The sequence below is a fragment of the Saccopteryx leptura genome, chromosome 4 (assembly GCF_036850995.1).
Source record: "Saccopteryx leptura isolate mSacLep1 chromosome 4, mSacLep1_pri_phased_curated, whole genome shotgun sequence".
Lineage (NCBI taxonomy): Eukaryota > Metazoa > Chordata > Mammalia > Chiroptera > Emballonuridae > Saccopteryx > Saccopteryx leptura.
In genome coordinates, this window is record NC_089506.1 from 140,954,321 (window position 1) to 140,978,503 (window position 24,183).

Genomic DNA, 24,183 nt, shown 5'->3' on the forward strand with positions numbered 1-24,183 from the left:
CAAGAATAGAAGAGTAGAATGATAAGGGGAAATAAATTTATACCTTTTTAAGACTATATCTACCCATTGTCTCAACTGGATACAAAAATCAAAATTTTATGAGCAATAAACAAAAAAAAAATCCTATTGATCTACATTTTCTCAAACCTTGATACTTTTAAAACTTTTAATATAAAAATTACATAGTAAAATAAATTTTATTATAATTTTGATTTGCGTTAGCTGAAACCTAGTGAGGCTAATCAGCTCCTTGTGCTGTTAACCCTAATTGTTTCATTTTCTGAAGGGAGAATGAGTGAGGAAAAAACAGCCCAGGTTTGATAATTGGTAAAGAAGTTCAAGCTTACTTGATGAGGCATCACACAGTGGATAGAGCGTTGGACTGGGACGTGGAGGACCCAGGTTTGAAACCCTGAGGTCATCAGCGTGAGTGCAATCTCATCTGGTTTGAGCAAGGCTCACCAGCTTGAGCCCAAGGTTGCTGGCTTCAGCAAGGTGTCACTCAGTCTGCTGTAGCTCCCCCACTCAAGGTCAAGGCACATATGAGAAAGCAATCACTGAACAACTAAGGAGCCACAATTAAGAATTGTTGCTTCTCATCTCTTTCCCTTGTTGTCTGTCTGTCCCTATCTGTCCCTTTCTCTGTAACAAAAATAAAAAAGTTCAAGCTTGATAAATAGAGATAATACCATTTGTCCTAAGCTCTTTTCTTATTCATCCAAGAATATCACCATTTCTGTAAAATCATAAATAATTTAACTTAAGAAATGTAAAATGGCAATTAAGGCTTATTTTTATAGAGGAGTAAAAAGAGAATCCCAGCCCACCTTTCCAATGTGCTCACAATCAGATTATGCAGCACTATTTTTTTTTACCAATTATCTATACACAATTTTGATAAACCTTTGTGAATATATAAATTAAAAATATTCTTTTCTTTTTTTTTTTTTTTGTATTTTTCTGAAGCTGGAAACGGGGAGAGACAGTCAGACAGACTCCCGCATGCGCCCGACCGGGATCCACCCAGCACGCCCACCAGGGGCGACGCTCTGCCCACCAGGGGGCGATGCTCTGTCCCTCCGGGGCGTCGCTCTGCCACGACCAGAGCCACTCTAGCACCTGGGGCAGAGGCCAAGGAGCCATCCCCAGCGCCCGGGCCATCTTTGCTCCAATGAAGCCTTTGCTGCTGGAGGGGAAGAGAGAGACAGAGAGGAAGGAGGGGGGTGGGGGTGGAGAAGCAAATGGGCGCTTCTTCTATGTGCCCTGGCCAGGAATCGAACCCGGGTCCCCCGCACGCCAGGCCGACGCTTTACCGCTGAGCCAACCGGCTGGGGCTAAATTAAAAATATTCTTTATTATTTTGCTAGTAATTGAACCAACTTGGGATGTCATTATTAATGTGACGAAATATCTGACAGAATATTTGTGTCACATGCTGTCATCTCTGGTGCCATAACCCAAAGTTAAATCAATGAAGAACCTAATGAATTTATAAGCTAGATTCAGTTTAATTCTGTCAGTCCTTTATCAGTAATATTCTATTTATAAAAACAGATGAAGTTTAAACATCTTGACCTATGAAATATTTCATGTTTGACTTCAGTATTTTTTCACAGCTGCAATAGCATTACATTATAATGACATAAATTTTAGATACTGAAAATGAGCATTAAAATATATACATAATAAAGTAGGTTTATTTTAACAATGGTATAAATGTATCATTAATATTCTTTTTCCATCAGTTGTGCTCTAAAGGAAATGTGATACCAATATATGTTACTCAAAAACAGTAAACTGCAAGTAAGAAACCTATGCCCATTTACAAATGTAGTATAAATATAGCCTGATCTGAAATCTGCAGTTGTAGGTTAATTTTTAAAAGCTAGTTACTTTGCTGGTTCTGTCTTTTTGATTTTATAACTACATGAGACTGTTATGGGATAGGTTGAGAAGCCTTCTGATTTTGTGAAATAGTGATTATTTGATTGTGAGAGAGCCAAGGCAATAAACCCAAAGTATTAAATAGTAAACAGGACTTCAGATCTGTTTTTTTAAATGGAGGCCTGTGACCCATCAGAAGGGACATAAAACAAATTTATAGAAATGTTACCAACATGTTAAAAAATGAACACAATAAACTGCTAAACCAAATAGAAACAGAGGCATGGGCACGTGGAAGAGATGTACAGCTATCAGAGGGAGAGAGGGGAGGGAACTAGATGAAAGAATTGAAGGGATTAGCCAAAAAGACATAGACACATAATACATAATACAGACAACAAGGTGGCCGTAGCCAGAGTGAAAAGAGGAGCAGAGGTGGGAGAAGGAGGTAAAAGGAGGAAAAATGGGATTGGAAAGAGACTTTGCCTGGGGGTGGGGTACATGATGCAGTGTGTAGATGAGATATTGCCAAATAAAACTTTATTATATGTGTTTGTGTTTATGCTTGCTGCTTCATGTAAAATTTATTGTCTACTACATGTTGCGGTAAAAAATGTTTGAAAACACAGATTAGAGGGTTTAACATGATGTTATTTGAATTTAACTACCTTATATGTAAGATTTTTGTTTCAATTTATTTGACATTCTTATAATGATAACTTGTATCAAGCCTCTGTTGTATTCCATGGGTTGTATTCTAGGCTAAACACATTCTCTCTCTTTATCTCTCCTTTACACACAAACACACACACACACCTTCAATTTATTCTTATAAAACCCTACATGGTAAATAACACATCTCCTCAATAGAAGAGAATTTAAGCTAGTTGTCTAAAGCCACATATATAGCTAGAATTTTAATAAACCTTGACTTCTTAATGTATAACTAGGTGCATTATGGGTTTATCATTCAACCTTTACTGATAACTATCTATGATATATAGTAAATAAAGTGAAAGAAATTGCCCAGAATATGTACTAAGACAGCAAGAGCAATGTATTAGGTAGAAATATTTTTGTGACAGACACCCATCTTTTTTTTTTTAATGAAAGGAAAAGAGATAGTGACAGACAGACTCCCGCATGCATTCCCACTGGGATCCACCCAGCAACTCCACCTGGGGCTGATGCTCTAATCACCTGAGCTATCCTCAGTGCCCAGGACCAATGCTCAAACCACTAGAGCCATTGGCTTTGCAAGAAGAAGAGGGAGAGAGGGGGAGAGGAAAGGGGAGAAAAGTAAATGCTCGCTTACCTTGTGTGCTCTGACCAGGAATTGAACTAGGGATGTCCATACGCCAGACGACACTCTATTCACTGAGCCAACCAGCCAGGGCCAACAGATGCCCAACTTAAAGTAGATCTTGCAGTAAAGGGAATTTTATTATTTTATGTGATCAATAAGGCTGGATTACCACTAGAAACAAGAATCAGACCTGACTCAATCTCTTGCATTTGCTTTTTAAGGCAGGATTTGATTATTTTCCATTACAGATTCCCTGTGCCTGTGGCTCTACCCAACAGCTTCTGCCTTTGACCAGCAAGAAACTTTGAGAAGGAGTGACAAGGCAAGGTTTCTCTGCCCTCTGCTCTCATACTGTATCTCAATGGATCACAGGTTGCAGTAGGGGGGATTATTAATTCTGCCATGCAAGACACACACAGTTGGAGACATTTAATAGTATCTAGGGGTGAATATCTTTCCCAATTTTTCTTTTTTCAGGCAGTTCATTACCTTTGGCATGGATCAATGAATTCAGCTTTTAGAACTTGGCAAATTATATGATTAGTAGTCCTCAGTAATCTTGGATCATTGGAACTTGGAATAATAGACCTACTTTAACCAAAGTGTTCTTCCCTGGCATATGCTAAATTTTATTTTTTAAAGTAGACAGGACACTTCAGAACCTTGATTTTTTTTATATAGTGCCCCAAATTCTCAGAAATAGTTGATTGATATGTGATCTAAGATTCACAGAGCTAAAGTAACTGTTTAGCTAACATATGTAACCATGTTGCAAACTGTCAAAAGCAAATTCTGTGATACAAAATTAAGTGAACATTTTTTAGTGAACAGGCCTAAAATTCTTCTCACAACTTGTTTAGTATATTCATCATACTGGAGAGTACCAGGCCATCTCTTTTTGCTCCAACCACACTCTCCATGAAGCATTCATTCAAAGTAGATACAAAATCTTTGAGTCAGTATTGTAAAAAGGTATCACAATTTGCATGAAGAGGACATAGAAATCAGTGAATTTTGTAGACTTTACCTAGAGATATGGTTTCTGAGGCTGGACCAATAAATGGACTGTCTTAGCTTGGGCTGCCATACAAGATATCATAAACTGGGTGGCTTCAACAACAGGAATTTATTTCTCAGTATTCTGGGGAATAAAAGTCTGAGATCAAGTAAATAGCATGAGCAGTTTTTGAGTTAAGTAGATAGAGATCATGCTCTCTTAAGCACCCAAACCTTTAATTAATTTTGGGAAATTAGTCACACTAGTTATCTATCTTTACAGTACTAATTCATTAAGTGTGTTTATATATATATATATATATATATATATATATATATATATATATATACTAAATAAATATAGACATATATTCACATAGACTTTGTAGACTTACAGAAGCTAATTCTAGCAATTTGTCATCAATCAAAACTGTCTTTATTTTCTGACCTCTAAGTTGGATATAAGGCTCATAATCATTTAGTTGTTGTTTTACACCACATGAGCCATTATGTCTAGTAATTCCACTTGAAGGATTTGGTACAAGCCACAAAAGACCATATCTGGTTACCACATAAAAAAATTATTGCTGGTCTCCAATACTGGAATACTTTATATAGACAAAATACTTTGGTAAAACATGTTTAATTTCTTTCTTTTCTTCATTTGTTTTATCTTTGTTTTCTTCTCCAGCTGGAATTAATTCTACTGAGAAATCTCAAGGTAGAATGCAAATGTTTATTAAATGTGTATTCAAATCCTGCAGTTAAGAGGTGAAATACTGCAGGTCTCACATACTGAAACTTAGTTCTTAGGTTCCTTGGAATTAGAAACTACTTTTCCCAGAAAATGATGATAATAAATAAGTCAATGGCCTATAATTTGCAAATAAAATGTTCAAGTTGATGTTGTCCATAAATACTTTCTACAATACTTAGAGTTTGGGTTCTATTTAGGCAATGGACTTAAATTTTGTTGTTCCTAGAGTTCTTCTTAAGGGGATGATACAAACCTGTAAAAAGGTGAACATAAATCATAGAAGTCTTGAGCTCTTATTTCTAATTCAACAAACAAAGAATTCAGCCACCTAAGATAAAAGGGATAGAAACAGTGACAGATGAGAGAAGCAAAACAAAAAACCCTTCAGGTATCACTATTTTATGTTATTAACTGTATTAATTAGATCATGATCTGGGATGGCTATAGATGGAAATAACTCCCAAAATTTTTTTCAGCTCACTTGTGCATTTTTTCCTATTTTCCATATTAAACTCTGTAATTGACACCTGAGCAGAATTCTCCTCATGGTGATTCATAAAATTCAGTGTCCATTTTATAAGAATCAACGTATGTAATTTGTATGTAGACTATGACTTCAAAGAATCGTCAGAAAATTTTAAAATATGACCATTTAACACATTAGTGGCATATAATATTATTATTAAAACAATAATTATTCTTTTCTTTTTCAATTCTTGGATCTTAATAGAAACACAGCATAAATAAATTAAAGTGAGTGGGGTAAAGTTGAGTGTCTAAGCTTTATTAAGCAAATGTTAAAAACATGAAATGTATATGAACGTAATCTGAAAAATAAGACATTCACTCACTTTATATTCCTTTCCATACAGTTTGTTTCCACTTTTAGAATTAATAATCCAAAATAACAGATATTTCAAAAAAATTATGATTGAGATAAAAGAATCTTAAAAATTTACTTTTATATCTAATCTTCCTTTTCTTTCATCCTTCCAAAAGCTGTATATATAGTTAAATCATCCCAAGGTATGGTAATGTAACTATGAGTAAGGTACAACTTTTTTTTAAAGGGAACATTTGTTTTTAGCATGTTCATTTTCTCTGTTGCAACTAATTATTCTCCCTCTTTTTACACTCTCATCACTTTTTATTAAAACACATCTGTGTGCGCCTGACCAGGCAGTGGAGCAGTGGATAGAGCACCGGACTGGGACCTGGATGACCCAGGTTCAAAACCCCAAGGTCACCAGTTTAAGCAAGACTCACCAGCTTGAGCCCAAGGTCACTGGCTTGAGCAAGGGGTTACTCGGTCTGCTGTAGTCCCCCCCCCCACCCCCCATCAAGGCACATATGAGAAAGCAATCAATGAGCAACTCAAATGCCACAACAAAGAACTGATGTTTTTCATCTCTCTCCCTTCCAGTTTTCTGTCCCTATCTGTCACTCTCTCTTCCCCTCTCTGTCTCTGTCAAAAAACAAACAAATAAAGAAGAAATCTGAATGCTACCTTAGTGACTCTGTGATCAAACAAAAAGAGAAGCATCTTTTATGAAAATTCCTTAGGAGCCTGATCTCTGCTACCTAACATTTACTATTTTCTGCTAAGATTTTTATAGTTCTGATTGTGTTAACACATATTACAGCATTATCAACTTTAGATTTGACTTTATCACATCTAAAGAAGACTAATTGTAAGAATTTCTGTTTTGATTATGAGCCTACAGAAGAGATATTTGGGACAGATTGATAGGAAGTTCCTAATTCTGTCCATACTTTAAGAGGTGCTTTGGCTTGGGGTGGCAAAGAAAAGCCATGTAGAAAACTGTCAAGTGGTTAGTTACCTAAAAATTTTGTACTGTAGAGTATAAATTTATAATTTTAGAAATTTTAATGAGGATTTTCTTGACTTAAATGACTGACTAGAGAATTAAAAATGTGCGTTCAACTCTAAAATTCTATCCCATACTGCTTCTTTAAATCAAACAATCAAATCAGACTATATTTTTATATATCTTTCCCTGGAATACTGTGAAGTGGAAAATTGGAATTGATCAATTTCAACATTAAGTTTACAAGCAATAGGACAGGATTCAGTTTATTCTGATTACCAAAAAATGCTAATCATAACAAAATGCCTGTCATTGGAGCTCTCTTCTGTAACAATATTGATAGACAGTGAGTGATACAAGAAAGGACAACATAAATTATGAAATAGTTGGAAGAATTAACTCTGAGGGAAACATCATTTGCATTATTGAAAAGAATGTAATTCATGAGTGCAAACTTATAAAAAAAGAAAATATACTGATAAGAAGAGAATAAATAGTCTAAGATTTAATTCATAGGCATTTACTGATTGACTTAAGCTCCAACATATTACTGAATAAAGCAGTAGTAAATGTGTACTAACTCAAATTTGACAAATGCTGTCACATTTTAAAAATTACAAGTGGCTTTCCTTAAGTACAGTATTCTATACTGCTGTTAACAGTGGATTTACTATTAAAGATTGTAAGGTAGTTCTGGTTCAGAACACATCTCATTACCTACCTGCTGTTCTTCCCATGCACTTAACCTGTTAATTAAAAACACCACCTGTTATAGATCATTTGGATATTATGACACATAACTGTTTATCTCTTAGAGTTTATGTTATCAATAACAAATGATTTTTTTGTCTTTGAGTAAATTGAGGGCACTGTTAGGATATGTAGAAATAGCCTCTTTGACAGTCTGTATTTGTAAAACTCTACCATGTGACCTGTGTTGTTTTACAATCTTATTGTAATATATTTAGATACAAATAATAGTATATTGAGACAATTTTTGCAGGGTCATTGTGTTCTCTATCATTCTTTATGGCTATTGAAGAAAAAAATTGCTTTCATCATTTCTGTAAGGTTTAAAGGAAATATATTAGTTAAAATAACATTTAGATCAGAATAACAACTAAAATGTCACTGAGGAGATAGTGTTGATCTTGCATGGTCATATGGTTCCAAAGAATAAATAGAGCCAAGAAGTCTACATCTGCAGGTTAAAGACAAATTTTAATCAGAGTTTTCTTACATAATAAATAAAATTTCACCCTTAATTTTCCCAAATATAAATGGAAAGAAAACAAAATCCATAAATATTACATTCCACTAGAAACTTAAACTTTATATATGAGATCTAAAATATTTCTAAAAAAAACTCATTTCCCAAGTAGATTGTAAATAATTTAAAAAGTTATGATTTCCACCACCAATTTTGTTAAATGTATGTATCATTGTTTTATAATTTTAAATGAAAATTTATATAAAACCTAAGAAAGCATATATTTAATGAAAGATAGCCTGACCAGACAGTGGCGCAGTGGATAGAGCATCGGACTGGGATGCGGAAGGACCAAGGTTCGAGTCCCCAAGGTTGCCAGCTTGAGCGCGGGCTCATCTGGCTTGAGCAAAAAGCTCACTAGCATGGACACAAGGCCGCTGGCTGGAGCAAGGGGTTATTCAGTCTGCTGAAGGCCCGCAGTCAAGGCACATATGAGAGAGCAATCAATGAACAACTAAGGTGCTGCAACAAAAAACTAAAGATTGATGCTTCTCATCTCTCTCCGTTCCTGTCTGTCTGTCCCTATCTATCCCTCTCTGACTCTCTCTGTGTCCCTGTAAAAATAAATAAATAAATAAATAAAATAAAAGATAATATGTCAGGAAATAATAACTATGTATATATAACTATATAACTATATCTATATTCTTGGGTTTCCTGAACTTAAGTAGTATTCATCATTTTCTCATCTTTGTAGAGAGACGAAATGTAATTGCTATTTCCTGACTTGCATATTCAGATTCACAGAAATTAGAAAAACACAAATATGAGAGGAAATGTACAATATATATTTTTTCATTATTCTCGACATGTTCTTTCATTCAAAAGTTAGGGTCATCTTCACTTTATTAGAAGCACTTTGACTCTACAGTGCAAATACAAGAAGTATTTTAAATGATAATGATAAAATAAGAATTATATAATATTAAAAACAGAATATTTGTGGACTTAAAATGAAATAGTTGTTAAGAAAAAATGAGTAACAGTCATGGAGTTCAGGAGATACTGCTTGGCTATGCATTTTCTCTTCAGATATGTTTGTTTCAATGTAAGTCTCTCTGAAAACAGAAATAATTATTATTTTTGCTTATCTGATAATAGTCATTTTACAGATCAGATTTTTATCACTATAGAATATCACATTGTGATAAATTTTATTTGCTTACCTCCCATAAATTATAAAAAAGGACTTATGTAATAGTCAGGGTTCCCCAGAGAAACAGAACTAAAAGCATATATAAATATTCTATCTATATCCTGTATCATCTATCTATCTATCTATCTATCTATCTATCTATCTATCTATCTATCATCTATCTAGTGTATATAATTGTTCATATGATTATAGCATATAGGCTGGCAAACCCAAAATTTCCAGAGCTGATGTCCCAGTTCAGGTACTAAGACACTGGCCTTTCTCCTTGGTTTGATGAAGAAAACGTAGGATAGAGCTTTTCCATACTGAGATGGACATAAATGAGATATTGGGAACTGGGAGGCAGTCTTCTATTTCACCTCCAGTGAAACTTACCACCAAGCCACAACCTCCCATTCCTGAATCCCTTAAAATATTTTCCTGGTGACTCCATAAAAGGACTCTATTTCCACCAGCATCAACTTCATTACATATACATGATTGATTAAATATTTAACTATTTGTGTCTGATTCAAACTCTAAACTCTTCCCCTTCCTTGGAGGTCTGGGGGTAGAGTGAAACTAAAAATTCCAACCTTCAAATATGAGTAGGTCACATGGCAACCAGGTCACATCCTAGCTGGCTTTCAAAAATCACCCTCATGAATATAACAAAATTATTCTCATCACTTAGGAAAGTTCAAGTTTCAGAAACTTTGTGCCAGAAAGAGGTACAAAGACCAAATAAATATTTCTCATTATAAATCACAATATCATACTGAGTATAATATTTCCTTTTTTAAGTTTGTCTCTTAATTTTTAAACAATATTTCCCAAAACTATTACCATGAAAAATTATTCTAATAGACAAATGTAAATATCTTTACAATGAACATATGAAATTCATACCTAGATCTTATCTTTAATGTGTAACTGTACTTGCTTTCTCTATTAATCCATTAATGCACCCTGTTTTAAATACACTTAAAACTAAATTTCAGTCTTAAATACTATTTTCTCTTAGTACTTCAGCATGCATATTACTAAATAGAGATTTATATTTTTATAGCTTTTAGAAAGTTTTTCTCGCTCTGGCCATTTGGCTCCGTGGATACAACTTCAGCCACATGTATGGATGTACTGATTCAATTCCTGGTCAGGGCACATAGGAGAAGCAACCATCTGCTTCTTTCCTCTTCCTTGTTCCCCATCTCTCTCTCTTCCTCTCTTGCAGCCGGTGGCTCAATTGGTTGCAGTGTCATACTTGGGCACTGAGGATAGCTGGTCAGTCCAAGCCTGCATTTCAGGCATTAAAAATAGCTTGGTTTATTCAAGCATCAGCCCCAGGTGGACCCCAGTCGGGGCACATGTGGGAGTCTGTTTCACTATCTCCCCTCCTCTTACTTCAAAGAAAAAAGTTTTTCTCATGAGTTTTTCAAAATTAATGGAGTAAAATTGATAAATTGCTAATGTTTTTACTTAGAACATGTGATGTCTTCTCCAAATAATAAAATAATCTAATCCTGTTTTATTTGGAAACTTTATAGTTCCAAAAGCTTATAGGTTTTTCACTTTATATAAAGTCAAACTTTTATAAGATCACTTCCATGTTAATTTTTATAAATACTTCAAGTTAAACATGGATAGTATTACTCATAGTTAATAACAAAAGAAGGGAGAAAATGAAGTCATACATTAAGCCTGATTGAGGAGAAAGAAGCAGCTTCAAACAGGCAGAAAGACCCAGTCTGCCAATCTCTCCAGGGGATAACTGACCTGTTTACCACCACAAGTGAGAAGAAAGAAGGAGGGGTGGTTCCTGATCTGGACCAGAATTGGAAGGCAGCAGAGCAGCAGGTAAGGAAGAGAAAGAGCCAGAGAGCATACACAAGCACCAACAGAAAAAAAAGGGAGAGAGGGAGAGAGAGAGAGAGAGAGAGTAAATAAAGGACCTCTGAGCATAACAGAAGCAAGTCTCAGTCTCATTTTCCACAAGCCATAACTCCTCACACTTTATAATGGGCACCAGTTTTTCTAAAACAATCTGTTAAATAAAATTGTGTTCTTGTTCAAAATAAATTGCTTTGCAGCCTAGTCAAAAGTCCATCAATAATAGAGTCATGGGTGTATTTCTGAATATCCTATATATATGTATATAATTTTGAAATCAGTTATTTACCTTCCAGTTTGTTTTTATTCAAGATTTTATTTTGGTTATTCTAGAAGCTTTCTGTTTTCCACATACATTTTAGAATCAGTTTGTCAATTTTTACTGAACTCCTGATGTAGTTTGAATGAAATGATGTTGAGTCTGCAGGCCAATATATCAAGAATTATCATCTTAACTATATTGAGTTTACCAATAAATAAACATGGCATATCATTCTATAGATTTAGGTCTTTTAAAATATATCTTTAATGTTTATTTTTAAAGTCACAATATATTTCTATTTTAATTTTAGCTTCTATTGTTTGTTGATTGATTTTTATATTGTCTGTAAACTGCGCTAAATTCCTTTTTAATCTCTCTTTTTTGTAGATTAGAAACACTGTGTACATGATAATGTCTAGAAAAAAGACCGTTTTTTGTCTTCATTGTTATCTGTAGACCTTTCATTTATTTTTCTTGCCAAATTGTACTGGATAGCACTTCTAGTTTAATAGCAATTTGAAATATTGAGAGCAGATATAAATGCTTGCTTATAGTCTTAGTAAAAAGTATTCAATAAATTATCATTTTGTATGATATTGGCTTCAGTTTTTGGAGAATGCATTTTATCTTTTTGGAGATATTCCTTTTAATTCTGCATTTGCTGAAACATGTTATCAGGAATTTATATTGATTTCTGCTAAAAGCCTTTTCTGCCTTTATTAAAGTGACATATATATATACACACACACATAAGACTATAGATTCATAGAATCATAGAGAAATTAAATAAAGGGAATTCAAAATTTTAAAACTTGACATAAAGGCAGTAATGCTTTAAATTTTTTGAATTTGAATCTGTCTTTATATTTATACACATCATAGTTAGAAAAAGCAAATATATGTAGAATTAAACAGTATGGAAATCACTACGTATAAATTTCTTCTGTAAGTTTGACAGATACCCAATTTAAACCATACCTAAATGTATGAATTTATATATACATACACACATTTATTTATACATTTACATATAAAACTACTCGTATGTCAAATTACTATTAAAAAAACAACAATTTGAGTGAATCAAGCAATTATATTTATAACTCAATATAGCCTCACATAACTTTTTATTCTAACTCTAGAAATATAACATGCACAAAATTATACAGTAAAATAAAATGCACAAAATTATATAGTAAAACAAATAGCAATTACACCAAAGATGATTTAACAGCTGTCAGCTTCTGCAAAGAATAACAGTGCACTAATTCCCTTGACATTCATGAGATTGTTAACTGTGACTGTTGTTGTCTCTGTCTTTGCTGAGGTTAACAGCAATCATTGGAAACTTTTTTGGTTCATTTACTCAGGCTATTAACACAGATTCAATGCCAGACGGTTTTACAATCAACTGAACTGTTATTTAGACATTAACATTATCAAGGATGTGCTCTTCTCTTAGTATTTGTTTCAAAGTATATTTTAGAATATCATAACATTGTTCAAGGTAATAAATTGTAAGACCTCCTGTGTATAGGTGTGTATGTGTGTGTGTGTGTGTGTGTGTGTGTGTGTACTTAGGGTTTTCATAGCAGTCAGTGGTGAAACATTTAGTGTTAAGAGTCTCAAAGATTATACTCTGTCACTAAATACATTCATGCTCATTGACCTCATTATTTTATGAGTGTGTTTGAAAATACTGAATAATCAATCACTATACGCATTAACACATCCCGCCAGTTTTAAAAACTCAATCGTATTTATCTTCCTTAATAATTATTTATATACAACTGAGTGACAATGTAGAAACTATTATAACAATTTTAAATGTGAGAAATAGAGGTTCTAGAGGTAAGTGATTATCTATTAATGACATTTGAATTAGGTGCTAGATGCCAGATCGGCAAACTGTATGGCTGTAGTGCTTTTTTCTTCTCTCATAGAAGTAGATAATCCTTTCCAGGTATAAGTGAACCAGCCATATTCTTTTTTTTTAATTTTTATTTATTTATTTTTTACAGAGACAGAGAATGAGTCAAAGAGAGGGATAGACAGAGACAGACAGACAGGAACGAAGAGAGATGAGAAGCATCAATCATTAGTTTTTCATTGCACATTGCAACACCTTAGTTGTTCATTGATTGTTTTCTCATATGTGCCCTGACTGCAGGCCTTCAGCAGACCGAGTAACCCCCCACTGGAGCCAATGACCTTAGGTTCAAGCTGGTGGACTCCTGCTCAAACCAGATGAGCCCGTGCTCAAGCTGGCAACCTCGGGGTCTCGAACCTGGGTCCTCTGCATCCCAGTCCGACGCTCTATCCACTGCGCCACCACCTGGTCAGGCCCAGCCATATTCTTGATTTCATGCCAAGAGTATATATGGAAACATTTCCTCTATTTCCACACTGAATAACCCATTTGGAATAGGTAGTATTGTGATTAAAGCTTAGAAAATCACACAAAAAAATTTAGGTCTCACTCTGGTATCCCAAGGATATAAGCAGCAAGTCACATTTAAGCACACAGAATATTTTGCCTAAAATAAATATCCTGTCATTTCAAAGAATTATATTTGGATAAGAAAATATTTCAAGAGTAGTTTTGATCTCCATAAATAACTTCTTGAATGTTTTTGTTGTTCTTTTTCTCACAGGCACCATTTTTATATTTAAGCTTGTTAAATTAAAGAAGAAGGCTGTTAGAAAGTGGTAGCTCCACTGCTGTGGCTGCAAACCAAAATCTAAACCTATAAATGTCTCAATGTTTTAGAACTGAAACCTAAGGACAACCAATCAAAAACAGGTTCTAAGCTGTAGCCAGTCAATAATTTCCTTGCTGTGCTTCCACCTTCTCTTTTTTAAAAGTCTCTTCCCCAGCTTCTATCAGTGGAGCACACTTAATCACTCCTAGTTTGGCACAGCCTGACTCAGATTGATTTTTGCTCAAATAAAGTTTAATTTTAAAAAAAATATGCTTCTGTTTATCTTTTAAAAGGCTTCTTCTTAAATGTTGTTGCCATATGGTTGTCTCACCAATGGCAGGAAAGATAAAACTACATCTCTGAACTTGAGATAAGATTTTGGACAGTCAAAAAATAGTGGTCATTGATCCTGACCTGTGGTGGCACAGTGGGTAAAAGCATCGACCTGGAACACTGAGGTCGCCGGTTCAAAACCCCGGGCTTCCCTGGTCAAGGCATATATGGGACTTGATGCTTTCTGCTCCTCCCTCCCTTCTCTCTCTGTCTCTCTCTGTCTCTCTCTCTCTCTGTCTCCTCTCTCTAAAATGAATAAATAAAATCTAAAAAAAAAAGTGGTCATTGAAAGATAAAAATATGAATAATCTTGACCCAGAAATTCCACTTTTACATTAAAAATATATGCACATGAGTTTATGAAGAGACACCTATAGATACACACAGGTTTGTTATTACAGCTCAAAACAGGAAAACTAAAATGTCAGTCATAGGGAAAGAAATAAATACTTGTCTGTGTTTAACACAATCCTAAAATCACATGATGAGTACATAAAGCATGGCTAATAACTTCACATACAGAATAAAATCATTTACAAAATTTAACATGTCAAAAAATATTGTGTAAATACATATCTGTTTTAACTTTAAGTTAATATTTTTTAAATAGAGTACTGTGTTGTATGGTGATAGACCACTCTTCAACACGACTTTAAGGAAAAATGAAATGAAGTTTATTACAGTGGTGATGGGGGTTGGGGGCTGGGTGAAAAAGATAAGGGAATAAGCAAAGAAAAAAACTTACAGACAAAGGAAACAGTGTGGGAATTGCAGGAGGGAAAGAGTGATGGGGGAGGTGGAAGAGAGTAAAGGGGTGGTAAGTGGTAATGAGGGAGACTTAACTTGGGGTGTAGAACACAGTACAATATGCAGATGATGTATTATAGGATAATGCACTCAAAACCTGTATACAGTAATTTGATTAACCAAAGTTACCCCAAATTGTTTAATAATTTTTTAAAATTAAAAAATGACATTGAGAAAACAAAATAATCATAATAAATCTATTACAGGTCTTGGAGTAGGTACCCAGGGAGATTAAGGGAGGTGCGGACACAAACACCAGGCAGGCGGGACCTGCAGACATGTCATTATAGGGCCTGCAGCTGGTATGTTTTCAGGTTCCTGGGTCACAGTAGGGTTGGTCAGTTCAAACCATAAGAAGTGGGTTTGGTAAGCTTTGTGTGGTTTTATCTAAGTTGTACACAATGTTGGGGCATCACATGAAGAAGATATCTTCTTACTTGTGAGTAGAGGCTATTGTTATCTAGAACATGTGCTGGCAGGAGGGGGTAAGGCCAGTCAAGGACCCTGCAGGCTATTTGGACACAAAAAATGGATGCCCCAAAGCAGCAATATTATGTAGTAATTTAACTAAACTATGAACAAGAATATAAGTTAGTATTCATGTGTAAAAGCAAGAACACGAACTTCATGAGGGCGGTTGCCTTTGGGGTAGAAAAGAGAAAGAAAGCACTGAAGACATATCTTAAATAAAAAATAAAAGAGCTTAATGATATATTAACCATTATGATTTAAATTTATGGTGCTTAGTAGAATGAACATTTATTTTATCTAGTCAATATAATTTAAAAAGATATTTAGAGATCTTGTTGGGAAATTTTCTTCCTTATCCCGTCCACTATGATAAATTAGAATTTCTTCAGTTTTTCTTTCTTTTTCTTTTTTTTTTAAATTTAGGAATGTGTTCTTTCAAAACTGAAGAAATTATTTGTAAAATAAATTAATTTAAAAGCTATTATGAATCACTGTGATTTTCACAAAAATCATATTATTTATTCTTATTTTATTTAACCCTGAAACTTAGCATTTTTGGAGGATTGCAGGATTTCATTGATAATGTTCTAGAAAGCTAAGCTCACTATAGAAAACTATGCAAAATTATAGCATTAGCAGAGCATAGCAACCCAATTCTTCCTATTGGGGAGTGTATTAATGAAGTTTTCTAGGATTAGGTCTGCTTTACATAAATTTTATTTACTCAGAAAACTAGAATTACTATTCAAATTATTTTATGAAGGACTTTAAAATTATAAATACTTGAAGATATCTTGAGGCTCACATTTGATTTGTCTGTAAAATAAAACCAAGTGTGTAAGACATAAAATCATTTATATTGCAATCACATTTGTAATATCTGAGCTATTAACTAGTTGATTTGCCAAATAATTTGTTTTAGACAATAGTTTTCAGTATTAAAGAATTAAATATAATAAAATGAATTATTCTTACTCAAATATCTAGTAACATAATGACTGAGTAAACCAAATCCTGTATGAGTAAATGGTAAATGAATCAAGTGAGAATTGTAAAGTGGTGTCTAGTCTCTGGTGAGATATGGAGGACTGTTGCCAGGAAAGGTCTTTGATCTATGGGATTACAGAGGCATTATCAAGACTGGGCAGAGAGGAAAGAAAGAGAAAAGCATTTCTATAGGAAGAAGAAAACCTCTGTCAGGGATTCAGCAGAGAGGAAGAGTGAATGGCACTGAACTGGCTATAGGCGCCAAGGGGGTCCTTACCTGTTCTCCTGTTCGTGTGTCATGTGAACAAAACCAAAACAATATTCTCATTGCTATTTTAATTTATATTGTTTGAGACAGTGTAGTGGTAGGATTTTTCAAGTTTTATAAGAAAAAAATATGGTATTATCACATAATTTTTCCATAAAGATTATATAGTTAAAAGTAAAAAATTAAGTTAACACATTTGAATAGACAAATAGTGGGTGTTTGTATTACTATTGTAAAGCAAATTTTCAAGTATATGGATGGTACTATTAACCAGGGTAAATAAAAGATTAAAGTCTATATTTACATACAAGCCTTTTACTTTATTGGCACAGATGAATCTAGCAATAAGAACATCTGCACTTGGAACAACTTATGCTTCAGATTCAGTAAATGAAAGAATAGAAATGTGAATTTTAAGTACTCTACTTTATTCCTCCATCTGGCAAATTTTCAGTGTCATAAAAATAGGGTTTTATTTTCATTAATATGATTCTTCTTTAATTTGGCTTACACAACAAAAAATAAAACAAAAAATGTAAGCAATTATCTGATAATTCATGCTACCAGAAAATTTTGCTTAAATTAAATATCTAATCAGTGAGACCAATCTTTCATTTCACTTTTGCTATATTGTTAGAGAGTTAAAAAACATATTATTATGGAGTATAAATTGGCATTTATATGTTCACTTTATGTGTATCCAAGACTGTTTCATTGTTGTTGTTTTTTTTTAATTCTAGTTATAGGTTCTCCTAAATATTAGTGTCATATTTTTGTAAAGGAAAGTTAAATGATCCTACTTTTAAAGTGAAGAGATCTAGGGAGACATGGCTGTTGCTGTTATCAATTTCTTCTTTCCCTTTATTTTATTTTTTGTTGTTACTCTAATGACTTATAAGTGAAATAATACTATATTTATTATTTTGTAATTGCTTCTTTTATATAATTTCATATTTGTGAAATGTATCCATGTTGCTGCATATAGCTATAATTAATTCATTTCCTTTGCCTTAAGTATTTCAATGTATGATTAAGTATCATGACTTATTTATAAATATTTCTGCCAGTGGATTTGTTAGCTATTTTCAATTTCTCACAATTTAATTGCAACCAAACATTTTAGTGTATGTATCCTGAGCACATACAATGTGTCTCAAGTGTACTTATTAAGGAATACAGTTAGGAAGTCATAGAGCATGTCTATCACCTATTTAACTGCATAATGCCAAACTATTTACAAAGAGTTATAGCAATTTATACTCCTAGATACTTTTAGTCATAAAAGAAATGATCTTATTAAAATTTACATTGCATTATATTTTCTAAGTTAATTTTATTTTAATTTAAAATTTAATCATTTCTATTTTAAGTATGAGTTTCAACACTTTACAATTGAACAGATGATTATATTAATTGATTGTCAACTACAAACTGACATATTTTGCTTAATCCCCTTAAGGTTTTTTAGCATGTCTCTAATTTTAATCTAGGTATATACATGAGAAAAAACAGATTTACTGCAATGCATAAATATCGCTTTTGGGTTTTTTTTTGTTGTTGTTGTTTTTTGCTTATTTTTTGTTTGTTTACTTGCTCTTAATTCAATGAGAAAAGAGGTGACAGAAAAAAACTCTGCAGGTGCCCTGACCTAGATCCACCTGACAAGTCCACTGGGGAGCAATACTCTGCCAATCTGGGGCTTGCTTCATTGCTCAGCAACCATGAGGCAGAGGCCATGAAACCATACTAGTTCCTGGGGCCAACTTGCTACAATCAATCCATGGCTGCAAGAGAGAGAAAGAAAAATAGAAGAGAGAGAGAGAGAGAGAGAGAAGTGAGAGAGGGAGGGGTGGAGAAGCAGATGGGTGCTTCTCCTGTGTGCCCTGGCTGGGAATTGAACCCAAGACATCCACATGTGGGGCCAAACTCTTCCACTGAGCCAGTTGGCCAGGGCCTAAATACAGCTTTTGGCTATGCTGTTATTATTTTTATCCAACTTTTTTTAAACATGTAGTATATTTTTGGTCTCATGCCAGGGCTTGTCTTCAAGAAAATTTACTCTAGTAGATTTTTATAGAACTATATGAAATATATTGCTCATAAAAATTAGGAGATATTTCAAAATGAAAATGAAGTGATTAAAAAAAATGAAGCATTTGAATATCAGAAAAGTAAACAAGTCAAAGAAAGTTGTTTGATTATGCAAATGAGATGCAAAACCAACTTTTATTTCATTGGTGAAAATGTGCTATACAAAAGGCTGAAAGTACGGGAGTATCTGCATGTTTCCTGATCCCCTCATTTTGTTAGCAGTGTATTTACTTGAAAGGAAACATAATAAAATTAGATTTTGCTACTATTTTTGTTTGATTCTCTACACATAGATCCTTATTTCTTCTTATTTGTTCTATATCATTTTAATTTCCCTCTATAAAGTTAATCCTCATCAAGTGTACTAACTTACTGAATTATATGTATTCATAATTTATCAGCCTGATATAATTATTCACATTTTTTAAATTAAATAAATAACTAGAAAATTTTATTAAAATTATAAATTTTAATTTTAGTAAAAGAATATCAGCCTGAATACTTTGTGTAAACACTGTTTAAGCTGATATACTCTAAACATAAAGAAAACAGAATAGAATCAATTATAATTAATTTAAAATTTCAAGATGCCTATGGAGACAGCACCTTAAACTAATAAAAAATAATTATATATAATCCAATTAATCTTTACCTTTAAACAATGGACTTATCTATAAGGAGAAAACTTAATCAAACTTAAGTTTGTTAAAAGATATGGTATCATTATTCATATTCCTGATGGAGAAAATATCCTCCTTGTGGATAAGTCCTGCCAGGGGTGAGGATGACGGAGACTCAAAGACCAAACTCCGGGTACCAGTTTCAGTGACACAGATCCACTTTATTCAGGAAGTAAACTAGCTTATATACACAAGTTCAGCCTATAGGGTGTTACAACATGTGCTTCATAGCCAATGGCTGAAAAGATCAGGGAGCTGCGTGGTTGGTACTAAGTCACTTTCTTATAGTGAGCGAGCTCCCTTCCTGGGTATGCTCAGGAGGGTTCTGGGAGCTGGAGTATTCTCACAGCATTGCATCAGCCACAGCTGCTAGGAATGTGCTCTGCACTCCACCCACATGTCCCCCTTCTCTTTTAATTAAGGCCAATTGGATTTGATGAATGACAGATGCTGTTGTAGCTTCTGAATGCTATGTATTATGCAACAGAACCCTAGTCAAACTAAAACAACTATAATACCTACTATACTATATGCTAATAGATTAGCTGGATTAAACAATAAGGCAAGCTTCTGTAATATTTGACTAATTAGGAAATAGAATGGGGGGTCTTAAACAGGGGATTCCTCCTAGGGGTTGGGATGTCATTTCCCTCCCATTGTGTTACAGAGACCTTTTAGGTGCCGTTAAACACAGTTCCAGTTTGATGGTAAAAAATGGATGTAGGTCCATGCATGCCCCTTTCCCAGAAAGGACCCAGTGTCCAAACTCAGAATGGATGGCTTGTCGTGGGCTGCATACTGCATTTGATTGCAAGGCACATTACACAAATTACAACAACATGACAAATCATACAATTTCTATAATTACAAAGGTACATTTTACCAGTTTCTAAGCACTTTGCCAAAAGCACAAAATGTCCTCAGCTTTCTTTCTAGCCATGGGAAAAGCTTCCCAGGGAAGGGTAAGGGGAAGGGCCTCCAGTAAAGCTGCCCCCAAACCCCATCAAGGTATTTCACATTGTTCAAAATCTGTAAGTCCATCCAACAAAGGAGCCAGTGCTCACATGGGTCATAGTCCAGGAAATCAGTCCACGCACATGGAGAATCAGCCACCCCCCTCACTCCTGCCATCCTGTCAGATCTTACACTGTCCCAAGGAGGAGCATGTGGCAATGGAAGTCAGCATTTCCATCTCTGCTCTGGAGAGCATGATGACACCCACCCCTATGTCCCAAAATGTCAGCGAACCCACCATTGGCTTAGCAGGCACTCCCTGCCATTCCAGCGGCCACTCAGTGATGCAAGCCTGGCTTCTGTTCATCCTCCCACCACAGCTGTCGCTATTTACCTTCTAGAGTCTGCGAATTGCAACTCCGACCCAATTCTCCTCATCCTCCAAAAATGAACTGAAAACACCAGCTTGCACGGCAGGGCTCGAGCTCCGTGCTGCTGCTGCCACCTGCGTTTGGGAGTCAGCGGTTACTATAGCACACATAAGCATGAACAGAGAACCAAGGCCTGGGGGCCCATCAGGGGCAATTCTCTGGGCCTGCCCTGCCAAAGCCTCCACATCCCCCCAGGTGATGGGGCATACATGCCGGCCACGAGATCTTCTTCTGGGGCACTGAGGACCTCCTCCCCTCAGGTGCAGTCGGTGTGGAGAAGGCCAGGGCTGTGGCTTTGGATGGGTGAAGACTGAACCATTCAGTGGGTGCCCAAGAAACTCTGTCAAGCAGGTTGGGGGGTTCCTGGGATCCAAATTGGCTGAAAAACACAAGCATAACCTCTCTCTTGCATTAGAAGAGGGTGTGATCCCTGCCACTGTGCCGTGGCTGGGCCTTTCCAGTGTCATTTCAGAGAGAGGGGCGGGGGAGAGAGAGAGTGAGAGATACAGAAAAATAGACAAGACAGAAAAAAAAAAGACACATGGGGGCGTATAGGCTGGCCCATGGGTCTGCAGCAGGAACACGTGATGGAGAAAATGGCGTCTGAGAGGCTGGGTTGGAGCACTGAGCCCCGGCAGGGAATGCGGAAATAGTGACTTCAGCTTTTTCCAGAGTCAGAGCTGATGGCGCGGTTAGCAATTTGGTTGGTTTTGTTTTTGCCGCGCATCTGTGATTTTGTCAAACTCAAAGGCTAAACTACTTTCCTCCTAGGTGGAGGGGGGAAAATAGGAAGGTGGGGGCACCCCAGACAAAGAGGCAGCCTGCAATATCTTTGGCACGGGTGGAGGGTCCCCAGCAGGAGCACCGGTCAAGCAGGCATGTATTGCTAGAAGGGCAGGAATGAGGCCGAGAGGGAAGGTTTGTCTCCCATTTACTTCAGCGGAACAAACGCTCTGGAAAGCTCGGGCCCAAGTATCAGGGTCACAAAGAGGCGCGTCCTGGAGCCAAGGGTTGAATCCTGAGAGAATCTCCCAGTAAGTACAAAAATCCTTTTCACAAACTTCAACTCACCTACTCTGCAATAGGGCGTGCAGGGCTCGAGTCTGCAGGGCTCGAGAGTGGGGGAGAAGGTTTCCCATTGCAGAGGGTCACTCACCCATCCCTTGGATGCTGGTTAGGTCCCTGCCTGACATTGGGCAACAGTTGTGGACAAGTCCTGCCAGGGGTGAGGATGATGAAGATGCAAAGACCCGACTCCAGGGACCAGGTTCAGTGATGCAGATCCACTTTATTCAGGAAGTAAGCTAGCTTATATACACTAGCTTATAGGTTCAGCCTATAGGGTGTTATGGCATATTTCTCAAACCCAATGGCTGAAAAGATCAGGGATCTGCGTGGTTGACGCTGTCACTTTCTTATAGTGGGCAAGCTTCCTTCCTGGGTATGCCCAGGAGGTTTCTGGTAGCTGGAGTATTCTCACAGCATTGCATCAGCCACAGCTGCTAGGAATGTGCTGTGCACTCCACCGACATCGTTATAAGTGTTGGAATCCATGGGAGTCTGAAAGACCAGAGTAACAGGCTTTATTGAAGGGAAGAAAGGAACCCTGCCGGGCACTTCTCTTGTTGAGAAGAGCCCGGTTACAAACTAGGGGTGAGTTATATAGTGTTTGGAAGAGCCTAAGGGGGTACTGAGTCAAAAGGTCTGGTGTGTCTGGAATGCTCCTCCTTGGGGGGCTTGCCAGCTTCTTGGAATTCCTGTGTCTCAGGGGCGATAGTCCAGTAAGGGTGAAGTCTGACAGATAAGCGGAACATCAAGAGGGCAGTTTGGAATTCACATATCTATCAATAAGATTTATTCATATGGTGTAGAGTCCCTGAATAAGAACATAGAACAAGAACAGATTTCAGCACCCTGAGGTAAAAGCTACAGTAGCTCCACTGACACAAATTACTGAAGCAGTAGTTCTAAAAGAAGTACAATAGGGCCTGACCAGGCGGTGGTGCAGAGGATAGAGCGTCAGACTGGGATGCGGCGGACTCAGGTTCGAGACCCCAAGGTTGCCAGCTTGAGCATGGGCTCATCTGGCTTGAGCAAAAAACTTACCAGCTTGGACCCAAGGTCGCCTCAAGCAAGGTCTGCTGAAGGCCCACAGTCAAGGCACATATGAGAAAGCAATCAATGAACAACTGAGGTGTTGCAACAAAAAAACTGATGATTAATGCTTCTCATTTCTCTTCGTTCTTGTCTGTCTGACTCTCTCTCTGTCCCTGTAAAAGTAAATAAATAAATAAATAAATAAATAAATAAATAAATAAATAAATAAATAAAGTACAATAGGGATATGTAAGGCCAGAAGCCGCCATCATGGCTATTCACATGCAGGTTCCCATTGGATTCAGGCAGATGGTAAAGAAATGGCGGAGTCAGAGGATGGTGGGCCATCCTGTTTATTGGTTTCTCACCAAGACAGGCAAACCACAAGAGAAAACAGGGAAAAGCAGAAAACCAGCTTTTCCCATGAAGGGCAAGGGATCAGGGAAGCCCCTGCAATCATGACAGAAACTGAGCGAGCAAGCTCCTGGTCTGTCCACTTTATAGTGTAGGAACCAAAAACCCTTAATTTAATATACAAATAAGGACATCTCTGATACAAAGTCACTTATCTGAGGCATAATTGGATTCCTCATGAGAGTGCACCACCCAGATCATGCAACAGTCAAGGGTGTGGGAAATAGCTTAGTCTTAAAACTAAGCCTTAGGCTACAATGACCTGGCCTGCTTATAGCTTGTCCCCCACACCCAATACAAATCACAAGTGAGCAAACATAAATATCTATTTACAAACTTATTTGACCAACAGGATAGAACTAGCAATTCTGATTAATCAATAGGTGGGGATATTTGAGCTACTTTGCTTGCCCTTTTGTTTCCCTTCCTCACTTCCTCATTCTCGTCCCTGCTTCTATTTGTGTGTATCAATAAATACCCGTAAGAACTGGGGGTCTGGGCCATCTTATGAAACCTGGATAGGGGATTGTGGTATGGTCTCTTCTAGGTCCCTTGATGAACGCCATGTGGTCTTTGAATAGTCACTGTCTCTGTGAGAATATGGTAGTATGTGTAAAGC